Raw genomic sequence first — 13,344 nt, 5'->3', positions numbered from 1 at the left:
GAGTTGAAAAGAGGCAGGTCAATGGAACGCATCACTCCCTAGTGCATTATGCTCAATTACAGCTTGGAGAAGGCCTGATATGGGTTTACCGAGTTAGGGCTATTCACTGATACAGGCGTATTGCTGGGGAGGCGTGTTTAAAAAAATGTTTTAAAGTTGGCTTTTATACAAGGCGCCAGACTCATCTTGTTGCAGCGTGGTTGCAGCCAGGGTGTGAAAGCATGTGCACACCATTGTCATTTAATGAGTAATAGTACACAAAAGGCGCAACAGTGTATGTTCCAGAATTGCAAAGGACACATGCAGGGTTTGGTGGTCAGAGAGAGGCGCAATAAACGGAGGGTAGGGTTGGAATGAAGTGCATTCTTACTGAAGGGGTAAAAGTGCTATGGGGTATAAAAGTTCACATCAGGTAAGTGCTATTGTGGTAAAAGGGAGATGGAAGGATGGAGAGAAAGAATGGTGGAGGAGAAAGTGTTAACCAAGGTGGAAGGAGGGGGAGCAGGAAGGGAGGGGCATTCTGAGACTGGCCACCATCATTTTGAGGTGTCACTTTATGGCCAATTAGTACCCGGCAGGGGCGTGGCTTAGGTCTTCCAGCCAATGAGGAGAATGGGGGCTTTACCACACAGTATACTCCGCTCCGAGCCTCCTCAGAGCTGGAGGACGCCATCTTCCCCCACTGGCTCACCAGTAAGTGTGCCCTTCCCCCGTGTCCCCATCCCCTTCTCCTTGCTACCAGCCCCCTTTTCCACATCTCCTCTACTTACCTGCCCTTCTCTGTCCTTCTCCTGCGCGGGGAAAACTAGTGTGTCTGGTGCATCACCAACCCAGCAAGGGCCGCCATGGAAAGGGAGAAGGGACTATCTAGTCCCTTCTCCGAATCCATGGCGGGCATTTTTTCTTGTCCTTTCTCAACTGAAAAAAAAGGATAATTATCTGGTGCATCGTTCCAGATACTAATAGCAATATTACCCAAGCAGGAGCGTCATTACTGGGCCTGGTAATACCCTGGGCTAAAAGGAAAGCCCTCACTTTGCTCTGGCTTCTATCTGGCCAAGTAATACTCCCCTGCTCGGTTAATATTGCTTAATTTATTTATTCCTTCTCTGGGCATTCTTTTAATCTCTCGGAAATCTTTTCTCTCACGGCCAAACTCTCTAGAGTTCCAGAAGGAAACCTTCTCATCTATCAACTTAGCAGTCTCTATGTCTCTCTATGACAAGTAACCTATTTTGACGGATAACCAAACCTAGGTCAATGGTACACTGGAATGAGAAGAAAGTTTACCAGGACAACTGAGTGATTACGGCAGATGCGTCTCTTTCATTGCCCCCAAACTCCCTCTGTATTTAGCCACCAGGCTGTCTAAGAGCACTGGAGCGAATAGTTCCTTCTGAGTTTGCTCCATGTTGGTAGTTTTTGTGATCATCACAATTCCGTTAAGGCAGCTAAAGTCAGAACAGTCAGCACTTCAGGAATTGGGAGAAACGTCTTCATTTTTTTACTGTCATATTGGCTAATTTTAGGCTGCTAACTCCTTTCCTTACGGGGTCATGATATGACATGACATGATAGGTTATTTATAACGCGCTTAATACCCAGAGGTTTCTAAGCGTGGACCCAGGGATCGAACCTGTGGTGCTCCTTGTCGTCTTGCTTCCAAGGCGAGCACGCTGCCCCCGAGCTATCATACAAAGGTTTTTAGGGTAGCCACTGACCATGTAAATAATTCCCATTTTGATGTATTGTGCTCAAATATATATTTTGTGGATATCCAGAATATTTATTTATTTATTCAAATTTATAGAGCGTGCAACAACCCGGGGGCATCATGACGCTTAAATACCTGCAGAGAATTTGGCAGTCTGACTTTTGATCGCATGGTGGTTCATGCTGTTATGGATTCTGTTTTCCTTTAGCTCCTCGCTTTCACGGGTCATTCTAATCATGGAGACTCACAGTGCGGGCCCCCCAGCCTGTTCAATGGTGGTAGCTAAGGCCAGCTTTTTGATTTTGGTTTCCAACAGTATCGAAAGCAGCTGAGAGATCAAGAAGAATAAGAATGAAGGAAAGCTTCATGTGTCGGGCATTGAGCAGAAAATGAGTCGTTTAACAGTGCTGCTTCTGTCTAATGAGCTGAACAGCAGCGGATTACAGGAGAGGGGGGTAGGGAGTGCAGATGTACGAAAGAAGAGAATTCTTTCTAAGAGCTTAAAAAAGAATGGGAGAGACAGGGGGAAAATAAGAAAAGAGAGAGCGATCAAGAGATGCCTTTTCAGAATAGTGATGATGATGGTGTTTCGAAAGGAAGAAGGGAAGATGGAGAGAGAGGGGTTGAAGAGGAAGCAGCTGGGGGAATACAGAGGGAATCAGATGGGGAGGGTAGGGGGAGCGCGAGATACAAAAGGAGCAGTGGCAGAATCGGTAAGGTGGGAGACTGGTGAGCGTGAAGGAGAAGAGGCGGCTGTGCGGGGGGTGGGCAAGAGGGGGATTCTGAAGACAGAGAGGAAGCTTTGGAAGTAAAGCTGTCAATGAAGTCAGTGGCAGGAAGGAGCGCAACCTGGACACCTCGTGTTGCCTTCTGCCGCCTCCATTTGCTCAACACGTGACTCAGTCAGAGCACGTGGTCCGCCTAGTTAGGGCCTGCCAATGAAGGGGCGGGTTGTCTCAATGTCTGTTTTCGCAGCTTTGTCGAATAACAGCTCTGGATAAACTGTGCACATGCCCTCCAGGTGCCCGAGGGTGGCATGATAAGAATCATGAACCTCATGCAATGTTTGTTTTGACTGCTGCAGTAGGAATGGCCCACAGACAGCAAATACTCGAGGGCTGAAATACAAAATGAGGGCACTAGCAACAGCTAGGGGTGATTTATTTTGGACAATCGGTGTGTTGAAAGAACGAAGCACCCCTTCAGTGCCACAGAAACGCAGCAGTTATTTGGTCGCCATCTGTATTCTCTATCCTTGAAATGCACTTTCTGGACTTCTTTCCACAAAGCTTGCTTGGACCTAAGCGCAGAAGGGCCACATTGGCGTCAACCCTTTGTATTAAGCCTTTTAGGGATATACTGGTGTCATGGGACTCAACCCTTCCTCGTCACATGTCATTGTCCCACCTTATATCGTCAGTATCCTGTAGTATGGCAGTAAACTGTATTCCAAGGACACACAATGGCTGGCAATCCTTCCCAAGGAAAGAGTAGTGGGTCCGATCGCACAGCGAGTAGAGTGCTCGCTTTGACATCTGTGCAGCGCCTGCTGACACAGGTTCGAATCCCGGCAGGGCCAAATTAATCTTTTCATCGTTCCGAGCTCGATAAATGATAAACAATAATAAGCAGCGCTTACCTGAGGGTACGTAGCGCTATATAAATGCTAAATTATAATTATTAGATTGTAACCTGGGCTACATTGCTGCTATTGCGGCCTTCTGGAGCAGCACTGAAACACTTCTCTAGCCCAAAGATCACAATGAAAGGTAATACCACATTCTGGGAGCTGAGTGCTCCTAGTGTGCACTTTCCATTCTATCAAGAGACCCACTGTCTGTGCGTTAAGGGAACATGGCCAATCCAGTCAATTTGTTTATCCTCTTGTTTCCAGGTTGAACAAGGGCTGTCATGAAGACATAAGCAGAAGCTACCTTTCTATACTGTGTCACTAAGCTCCCTGTGCCTTCAAAGGCTATAGAATACAGTACATGCCAGAAACATTGGGGTACTGTTACAAAAAGGCCGTCGTGGAACCAGAAACAGGGCCATCAAAATACGGAAAATATTGCACACACACACGTATGTATGTATGTATGTATTTATTTATTTATTTATACATTTATACAAATGTACACAGCCCATGGCGCTGTTTACAAATAGGGGAAATGGGGCCGGGGGAAAAGCTAGTTGGAGGGGTAGGTTTTGAATTTTTTCCTGAAAGTGTTGTCGGAAGGTTTCTACTCACAGGTGGGGTGGAAGGTGATTCCAGAGGGCCCAGGCGCGGACAGGGAAGCTGGATCCCCCCAACCTTTTGCAATTGAATCTGGGTGTGATGAAGCGATGCTTGTGGGCCATTCTTAAAGGCCTTGCAGAAGTGTGTTTCTTGATTTTTTGAGCAAGCTATGAGGCGTGTCGTTAAAATGGCAGCAGTGGGCGATGGAGAGGATCTTGAACTTGATTCTGTCCTTAGCCGGGACCAGTGGGCAGACATCCTGGCCTCCGAAATGTGGTCGCGCTTGCCAATGTCTGACGTAGCCCAGAGGACAATGTTTTGTATCATTTGCAACTGGTTCAAAATCTTTTCAGATGTACAGCATAGAAGTGAGTTACAATAATCAAGTTTGGACCCAGTGAGGGCGTGGGCTACTTCTAGCCGATACCTAGCGGGCACGAAAGGTTTTACTGGCATTGATGAGCTTAGTGGCGTAGCCAGACAAGGCCATGTGGTTGGCCTGCTGAGACATACTTAGAGTGGAATCTACGTACACACCCAGAGTTATAACAGAGTTGGTGACAGAGATGTGACTGTTGATGATGAATGGATTGCAAGCCTGGTTTAATTTTGTCAGACAAGCAGGAGGGCCTGTGTGTGGCCAGCCGGGATTGGATCATGTACACTCTGAGAGTGCCCTGAGTATGGTCGCCAGAGAGGGGTATACGAATGTGTGTGTCATTGGCATAGTTAGTATAAGAGACGCAGAGAGAATCAAGATGGTCAAACAGCGGATTTGTATAGACATTGTAGATTGCGGGGGAGAAACAAGAACCTTGTGTGGAGTGTGTGGAGGCGAATTCAAGAAAAGTTGAGGTATTGATTGGTGAGAGAAAGTGTTACTCTGTGGTGAATGTACGTGTGAGTAGTGTGGATGAGTGGTAGTGCAAAGATAGGGAGTGGATGAGAGGGTGACTGAAGGAATGAAAGAAGGGTTACCGACATCAGGTCTGGGGCGGAGGGGATTTCCCCAGCCCTCACCCATTAGGGTGAAGGCTGGGCCGGGGCCGAATGCAGCATGGGTAGGAGGGGCTACACTTCTGCCTTCCTCGCAACACGTCTTACAGGATCCAGAAAGCTCTCCCAGCTTCCTGGTTCCCATCTGCATACAGCACAGAGGAGCCAGAGGCCTAGAGTGACAGTACCAACTGAAGCTACAGCGGTAAACAGACACAAAAGCTTGTTTTTTTTAATGTGTATATGTGTTAAGTGTAATATGTATATTTCATGTGTGTGAGGTGCGTGTCAAATGTATGTATATGGTATGAGTCAGTGACTGGTGGATGAATGAGTATGAGTGTGATTGTGTGTGTTCTGGGTGGGTGGGTGCCTGTGTGAAGAATGCAGTGTGAGTAGAAGTGGTAGAAGGTGTATGGGTGAGTGACTGGTGGGTGAATGAGTGTGTGTGTGTGTGTGTCTGTGTGTGTGTGTGTGTGTGTGTGTTTATATGTATGTATGTTCTGGGTGGGTGGGTGGTTGACTGGTGGGTGGGAGACTGGTGTGTGTGTGTGTTGGGTGGGTGCCTGTGCGGAGAATGCAGTGTGAGTGAATGTGAGAGAAGATGTATGAGTGAGTGACTGGTGGGCAAAAGGGGATGAATGTGTTTATATGTGTGTGCAAGGCTCTGGGAGACTGGGTATCACTGGAGCATTTTAGACATTTCAAATTGACATGGCGTGCTTTATTGGCATTTTCGGGTAAAGCCAACTTCATATATCTTATTACGTGGTTAGACTGGCATTTTGGTGCAGCCAGTGTAGCCATTTCTTAGTGTGGCATGACATTCTTTTCTGGCCATCTATGATAAATCAAGCATGATAAGTGGTATTGCATTGCTAGAATGGCATTTTGGTGCAGCCAGCCTGGCTATTGCTTACTGTTGCATGACATTTTGGGGTATATATGATAAAGCAAGCATGATAAGTGGTATACCTTTCTAGACTGGTATTTCAGTGCAGTCAGCCTAACTATTTGTTAACGCGGCATGACTTTCTTTTACTGAGCATCTTTGATAAAGCAAGTGTGATAAGTGTTCTTGCATGTCTAAACTGGCCAAAATTGGAACCAGTTGGGCATTATTATTTATTGTGGTATGGCATGTTTAAAGGCCAATCCAAGAGGAGTATGTTCTTATATAGGGGTACTGGCATATATTAGCAGAGACAGTTTGACATTTTTGTTATAGTATCATTGTAATGTAATGTAATGTAAAAAAAAAATATAAAGCGCACCTTCACCAGCAAGGGCATCATGGCACTGACAGTTTCAGGACTAACCAGAGAAGACAGCAGTTAGGCTGTAAAAATATATGTCTTCAGGGCACGATGGAAAGAGAGGTGATCCTCAAGTGCCCGCAGACCCAGAGGGGAAGAGTTCCATAGAACAGCAGCCGCCACGGAGAAGGAAGAGCCACCCACATGGGCCAGCCTAAACCAGGGAATGGTGTCTCTCAGGGACGAGACTGAGCAAAGGTTGCTTGTTGGAATGTAGGGGTGAAATTTCACCTGTAGATAGCCAGGGCATTGTCTATAGAAGGCTCGGTGAACCACACACAAAGCCTTGAATTTAATGCACTTTGCCACCGGAAGCCAATGGAGTTTTCCCACGATCAGTGTGGTAGAGCTGAACTGGGAGGCACCCACTGCCAATCGTGCTGCCGAATTCTGTAGCAGCTGCAGCCACTGAAGAAGGTACGCTGGCTGAGCATGGTAAAGATCATTACAATATTCTAAAGAGCCAGCTGTAAGAGAGGATACAAGCAGAGGGTGAAGATGAGACATAAAATAAGGAAGCACTTTCCACAGAATGTGAAGTTTAAAGTGAACTGACCACAGACAGCACTAACCTGGCAGTGCATAGATAGAGACTCACAGAGCTTAACTCCCAGGTTCTTCACCAGCAGGGAGGGCGTGGGCAGAGGGCCTGGTTCAGATGGCCAAATAAGCCGTAAATCAACCCATGTACACCGAAGATGGACCTACGACTAGAACCTCCGTCTTCTCGCCGTTAAGGCAGGGCCAGTTTTGATACATCCAGAGATGAATAGCTAACAGGCAGGAGTGACAGCATTCAGCTGAGGCAGGATGGGAAAGGTCTAGTCGCAGCAGGATCTGTGAGTCATCAGCATAAAAAAAACACAGAAAGCACAGAAAACCAAAAGAGTGAATCAACTTAACAAGTGGCTGAATATAAAGATTGAAAAGAAGAGGAGAGAGAGCAGAGCTCTGAGGCACCCCACACATGAGGGTTTTAGCCATCGAAACAAACAGAGGCAGAGAGAGGGACTGAGAACGACCAGTTAGAAAAGATACAAACCAGTCCAGAACTGAACCCGAGACCCCTGCTGCGGACAACCGTTCCAGCAGGATACCATGGTTGACCGTATCAAAGGCAGCGGATAAGTAAAGCAGGATAAGGGTGGTAGTGCCACCATGATCTGTGTTAGGTCCTCTACCACTGCCACCAAAACGGACTTGGTTCCACGGCTGGGCTGAAACTCGGACTGGAAGGGGTCAAGACTGCCAGAATCCTCAAGAAAGGAACAAAGAAGGGGAGTAACCAGAGTTCCCAGGCGTTTCATATAGAAGGAGAGAAGAGAAATTGGGCGAATGTTGCTCAGAACCGTGGAATCAAGGTTATGTTTCTTGAGAAGAGGGAGAATAAGAGCGTGCTTAAGAGGACCGGGGATGTGGGCAGAAGAGAAGGAATAACCGCTGCAGTGAGTAGAGGTGCGATGTCAGGGCCAATCTCTATCAGAATGCTGAGAAGGGTAGGATCAGCCAGAGAAGTGGATTTCAGGCCACGCACTGCTGACAGCACGGCAGATTCAGAGAACACTGGGAAAGAAGACCAGACCCGAGCGGGAGCACCAGGGGGGCTAGGGCTCACCATAGCCGGACAGGCATTGGCCGAAGCCAGGATTTGCTGACGAATAGGTGACATTTTATCATCAAAGAAAGTAGACAGCAAGTCACAGAGGCTGTGAGAAGGAGTCACACCATGTGCAGAACAGGGTGAAGAGAGAGAGCAAACTACCCTAAACAGTTCCTTGGAAGAGTTAGTAGTGGCATTGACCTTGCTGGTAAAGAACATGCATTTTGCTTGCGTAATCGCCACCTGATAAGCAGCAGTCGACTGGCGAAGGGCAAGACGAGATTGAGCCCAGTAGGAAACATGCCATTTGCGCTCCGCTTGTCTACGGGCCAGGCGTAAGACTGTCTGGTTAGTAGAGAACCAGGGTTGAGAAGGGCTAGTACAAGGTCTGCAGGCTTTAAAAGTGCCAAGGAGTCAGCAACATCAGTTAGCATCGAGGTCAAAACCTTAAAGTTGCAACAACCATCGATTGGCTGAAGAAGAGTAATAGCCAAGGCAACATCAGCATGTTTAACTTTACCCCAGAACCTCTTGGGAGGGTGGGATAGTACCAAAGGGCAGAGGGCAGAGGGAGAGTCTACAGTGAAAGGAAGAATCATATGGTCAGACCACAAAACCGGCAAGGGAGAAGATAGTGCGACCATTGGTGTAATTCTAGGGGGGGAGCAGGGGTGTTTGCCCCCCCACAACTTTCATGGTTATTTTGACCCCATTCATTTGGCTGGGGCACCTTTTTTTCAGATGTCATGTCCCCCCCAACATTTTCAGCAAAGTTACTCCACTGAGTGCGACAATGGACGCAGGAACAACGATGAGATCAAGAGTGCTCCCGAGGCGATGAGTAGGGCCCATCACCAGCTGAGCAAGACCCATATCCAAAAAGTCAGAAATAAGGTTGGGCTGCCTGTACGTCAGCAGGGTTGTTGGGGTGGAAGTTAAAATCCCCTAGCACAAGCAGAACTCCAAATTGGAGCCTAAGGTCGCCACCAGCTGGGTCACAGCGTTACAATAGAGCGTGTCAGGGCTAGGTGGCCGGCAAACCAGTAATAAGTGGAGAGTGCTAGAAGGAGAGATAACCACACAGAGAAGTAGAGCTTCCATAATGACCCGTAGGGCAGGACCTGGCACTGAATTCCGGAATGATGAATCATGGCAATCCTACCTCAAGCTTTAGGGGGGACCTGTCCAGGTTGAAGATCCAGTAGTCAGAGGGTAGGGCATGAACCAAGGAACGAGTAGATGATTCCTTGAGCCAGGTCTCAGTAATAAAACCAAGATTGGCAGAATGACCCTGTAGCAAGGTAAAACAGTCAGCAGCATGCACGGTAAGTGACCGGTCATTAAAAAGGAGGCACTTCAACATATCCTGAGCTGAGATAGTGCAAATCTCCATGTTTGAGGAGGAAGCGTCCCACCTCAGGGGAAACCTAGTATTGGGAGTAGCCAGACCAATCAACCAAGAGTGTGAGTAGCAATGAGCATTGTTTCCGGCAACCGCCCATGGCCGTCTGCTGCGCGGATGGGAGCAGATGGGCTGGAATTTGGCCGGACTTTGGCCACGCGGGGGCGCTTCTGTGCGCCCGTCCGCTGCGCTTCCGGATGATGGGAGAATTAAATGTGCACATTCTGATTGGCAGGAGCCAATCGGCTTTCTGAGCCAAGTGGGAGGGAGGGCAGCTGCCAGCCAACGCCTGAATGAGGAAAAGAAATAAAAGATAAAACGCAACACGCGAGCGAGCCCCTTGTGAGTGGAGAGGCCAGGCAGCCTCACACTGACTACAGTTAAGCGCTGCAGTCAGTACAATTAAATAAATTTAAAAAGTAAAATAAAGCTAAGACAACAAAAGAAACTAATTTGAAAAAGAATGCTGCAGGAATAAAAACAAACGTGAAAAGGAGGGCCCAGTCAGATGCTAGTGGCACTGTGAATCACAGCGCCACTTAAAAATGACAAGAAGGTAAGTAGAATCAAAACAGTAATGCACAACAACCAAAAGATGTATCAGGCAATACTGCCACTGACACTGCAGTCAGAAAACCAGCTCACCGAGAGGGCATTACGGGCATTATGCGCAAAGCGAATGTAAGTATGTTCTTGAATGGAAATACGGGCATATATTGGTGAAGCCAGCATGGAAATGTGTGGGCGCAGCCAGTGTGAAAATGTTTTTATACAGGTAAAGGTTGTCGGAAAAGTCATGAAAATGCATTGGGAAATGGTTTTGTGCCATTTTTGGTGACTTGCATCTATTGGATTATTTCATGAGTCACCTTACAAAACCGGTGGCAAACTGTCCGGCCTTTTACCCAATTTTTCACAGAAAGTGTGCTGTATAATGTATTATTTTAACCCATTATTCTGAGAAAAATAAATTCAGGGTCGCTGTTGCATACTTTTAAACCCTACAATAAAACAACTCACCAGCCACCAGTGGTGGCTGGAATATTTGGGGGCCAGACACTGCTCCCTTCTTTCTACGCTAGGTGAAAGATTAAAGCTTTTATTAAAAAACATACTTATATCTTTCACTTGGAGCAGTGCTTGACCCTGCAGCGGCATTAACATCATGGACATTACACGCACGTGGTGGTCCAGGACGCCCCGCAGTGTGCCCCTTGCTTTGTTAAGGAGCTTGGGGTGGGAGTGGGCTTTCACTATGGCTCACAGGAGGGCCCACATTTTGTGCAATGCCACTGCTGAGTAGTGGTGGAGGGTGGATTGTTAGTAGTGAAGTAGAGAGGGGAGAGCAGTAGTGGAATGCAGAGGAGAGAGTAGTATTGCCGTGAGGAAGGAGAGAGACAATCGGAAAAGGTCAGATCGAAGGGTGAAGGTAGACTGCAAGAGAACATTGGAAGGACAGAAGAGATAGAACCAAGGAGAGAGAAGTGAGCCAGTGGGTGAAGCTGAGGGGAGAAGAGTAGGAGGTGAAAGGGAGAGTAAAGAGAGAGTTTGGGGAGAGGAGAGGAAAAGCAAAGAAAGAATAGGAAAAGTGAAACCCCCGGTGTCTGGGTAGCACAACCCTTAACCAACTCATAGGGAAATCATTAGTAAGAACCCGAGATTGTTCCATGATGGATAAAGCAACATTATAGCTACATTTTGGCATAGATGGATCATTAGAACCAATCCAGAGTTTGAGGGAAGCCTGGGTTAGAGGGGGATCGCCCATCCCCAGGTCAGTGAGAGAGTAATGCTGCTGAAATAAAGTTAATACAATCCCATGAACCTCGTCTGGGAGCTGGTGTGTTCATAAGGCCATCTGTGACATATGACACTGAGTGTCCTGTGTGGAAAGAATGTGAGGAAGGGCATTTTCCAGCCGATTGAGCACAGTTAGTCGAAGCATTCCATTACTACTGCATTAATTTGCAGTTCTGGCCATAGTCCATTATCCATTAAAAAAACCTAATTTATTGGCCATTTTTGAAGTTTCAAGGCAGATACCACTCTCTGCGGGCTAAAGAGATCATGGTCTCCATATTGTTCGGTTTCCGTTCTGGAATGTTCTTCATCTGGCAAGGGCGACTTCTGTATCATTGCTGGTAGCCATTTTGAAAATGATGTGTGTTACATCTGCATGTGCAGCCAATCTCACACAAACTGGGGCCAACAGACATGAACCGGAATCATCATATCTGGGTTGCTCACATATGCACTTGTGTGTCCGTAAGTATATAGATAATCTGTGCCATAAGGAATGGGGTTCCACGAATTCATCTGCAGCCCTTGAAACAGTGGTAGGGATCCTCGTATAAGGCACGAATGGCTGCTGTATGCGAGTGGCCTGCAATGTCTTCACATATTCTTGTATGAGAAAGGGGAAACGTCTTTATTGCAGGTTGCAAATATAGTGCACTAGCTATATTGTTACATTTCAAAAGAGGATTGATTGTGCTCCAGATACACACCAGTTGTGAGGCTCATGATTAAAGATGTCCATGCAGATTTGTTTTATATAAATACAGTTCCAGTTACTTTTAAGTTATACAAAGGATGAAACACCCACTGGCCATCCTTATGCACTCCAGCTCAAGCCATCTGACAAACCAGGCATTCATCATTATTCTCCAGGGCACCAGTCTAACAAGGGCTAGGATGCACCCGCACCTGGATGCAGTGCCCAGTCATGCTGGCATAGACACCCCTACGGCCAAACAATGCTACCAGCCTCTGAGTGGTGTCACACCTTTACTCAAGTGCAAATCAATGTGTGCTGTCATAGACTGCCTTCCACTATCCAACAATAACCCAAACCAGTGCAACAACCATCACCGATAGATAACACACTGTACACTTGCAAATTAATGTAACTAATCAAAATACAGAAACCCCTGACCTGATAACCTTATACCCCAAGACGGATCTATAAAACACACCAGAACGAAATTTACTGGGAAAACAAAATGCAATTATGCACATATAAAACTGTGCCCTAGGATGCTGGGCACCTCCAGACGGACCCACATGCAACAACAAACACGAAGCATCTCAAGGAGTTCATATACACTGCATATGTACACATACTGATACACCATACATACGTTCAGGCACGAATCTGTGATAGCAGTCAATATATAATTCATCCGCAGAAGATACCCAAACGGGCCTATAGAACTTCCTGGAGCCGTACATAACCTAAAATGTCCAAGTTATTACCTAAAAATGAAAACATCCCTTAGTAACTTAACAACTGTATTTTAAAGTCATGACTAACATTTACATGATACTATGTGTCTGCATGCATTTTCACAGTGGCCTATACCCAAGTCCTAGAAATAGCTAGACTGGCTGCACCAAAATGACAGTCTAGCCTCTTAATAACACCATGCTTGCTTTATCAAGTATGCCCAATCAAGGATATCAAGGGTGCCCAGTAAAAAATGCCATGCCCCAATAAGAAATTGCTGGTCTGGCTGCACCAAAAGGTCAGTCTAACCACATAATAACACTTATCATGCTTGTTATCAAAGACGTCCAATACAAAATACCATGACACAGTACGAAATTGCATGAATGGCTGCACCGGAATGCCAGTCTAGCCACATAAAAACACTTATCATGCTTGCTTTATCAAACATACCCAGTAGAAAAATATAATGCCACAGTAAAAGGCCACAGTAGGAAATGGCTGACAGGCTGTACCAAAATGTCAATCTTGCCACATGATAGAACATACCATCCTTGCTTTAACAAAAGCGTTTTTACTGCCCCCTGCCAAAATCTGATCCCAAGCACAAACACATGCACACACACATTCCCCCAACATTCCCTTGCTCACTCCTTCACATGCATACCCAAGCACTATGCACTCACTCATTCACACGCATGATCACATACTCACTGTGTAATTTCACAAGCATACATGCATGCATACACCTTCTGCCCAGGTCCTGAAGCTTATCACCACAACTCCCTGAAAGTGCTCCGGCCCCTAGGCACAAACAGGAACCATGAAGCAGAGTGCTTTCTTGTTCCTGCACA

The sequence above is a fragment of the Ambystoma mexicanum genome, chromosome 10 (genome assembly GCF_040938575.1).
Source record: "Ambystoma mexicanum isolate Mex_15411 chromosome 10, UKY_AmexF1_1, whole genome shotgun sequence".
Classification (NCBI taxonomy): domain Eukaryota; kingdom Metazoa; phylum Chordata; class Amphibia; order Caudata; family Ambystomatidae; genus Ambystoma; species Ambystoma mexicanum.
Note: the sequence above shows the minus strand (reverse complement) of the source record.